Raw genomic sequence first — 1,121 nt, 5'->3', positions numbered from 1 at the left:
TGTCTTGATCTACTGGGTGGAACCAAGTGGCAGTAATTCTACACCGTGCTGCTCTACAGTTCAGGTTTCAGCTCTGCCCCTTGACCTCTTGCCACCTCAGTGTCCTTATCTGTAAGGTGAGGACACTATCAGTGCCTACTTCATATGGTTGTTGTGGGATTAACTGAGTTATTATACATAAAGCACTGAGTAGAGCCAGTGGTCAGCTCAACGAAGGCATTTCTATTTTTATTCTCAGGAAAGTGAGTATTGAAATTTGCCTTTGCATTTCTAAGTTGATGCATGCATCTGGTGCTTGTGGCCATGGGTTCCTAGGCTAGAAAAGGTCTTATCAGCTCCTGGCTTCATGTCTCACCCTATGGAGAAGTCCTGGGCTCCGGTGGTGGGGGTGAGTGGTTTCTCCGCCCACCAGAGGCATGCTCTAGCAACCTTGGAAGTGCCAGTAGCTGACTCAGCAGGGTGGTCAGCTGCTACCCTGTCAGAATCAGTTCTGCTTTCTTGAGGTACATGTCTTGGGTCCTCTGATCCCAGCCCTGGGCTCATGCTGAGGGCAGCTGTTGTGCAAGAAGGTGGGTGAGTTGATTCTTGCACCAATGGTGCAAGAATCAACAGCTAGAATACTCAGTTTTTCTTTTTGGGAATCAGAAGTCAGAGAGACAGGAGAGCTGGTGGGAGAGAGTGTGGTACAGCCAGCAGACCTAGGTTCTAGTCCCAGCTTTGGCACCAACCACCTGGGTGAACTCAGGTAAGTCACATAACCTCTTTAAGCCTTAGTTTCCTCTTATAGTGTTTGAGAGAATGTCTGCAATGCTCAGCAAACGGTCTGGGGTGGTGATTGAGGACAGGAGACATTAAAAATAGGCCTATCTCTTGTCATCTGAATTTGTTTGAACAGTTATCAGCATCTGTGAGTTTCTGGGTGTGAGAGGAAGGTAGCCAGTGTATGAGTGTCCTGTTACTGCTCTAAAAATGACCACACATTTCATGGCCTAAAACAACACAGATATATCTTGTAGGTCTGGAGGTCAGAAATCCAAATGAGTTTCACTGGGATACAATCAAGGTGTTGATAAGACTGTATTATTTCTGGAGGCCCTAGGGGAGACTCCATTCCTTCCCCC

General features: G+C 47.2%; 1 protein-coding gene across 2 annotated transcripts in view; it reads left to right on the top strand.

Moving 5' to 3' along the window:
* Window positions 1-565: 565 nt before the first annotated feature.
* Window positions 566-1,121, top strand: part of CMKLR1 (chemerin chemokine-like receptor 1) — a 55,208-nt gene continuing 54,652 nt past the window's right edge. For both annotated transcript variants that reach the window (XM_019632839.1, XM_019632838.1), the window contains exon 1: window positions 566-745. The gene's annotated coding sequence lies outside the window, so the exon portion shown is untranslated. The remainder of the gene's footprint in view (window positions 746-1,121) is intronic.

Source organism: Hipposideros armiger, unplaced genomic scaffold, assembly GCF_001890085.2.
Source record: "Hipposideros armiger isolate ML-2016 unplaced genomic scaffold, ASM189008v1 scaffold_1185, whole genome shotgun sequence".
NCBI lineage: Eukaryota > Metazoa > Chordata > Mammalia > Chiroptera > Hipposideridae > Hipposideros > Hipposideros armiger.
The sequence above is the reverse complement of the archived record's forward strand: the minus strand, read 5'-3'. Positions and strand labels throughout refer to the sequence as shown.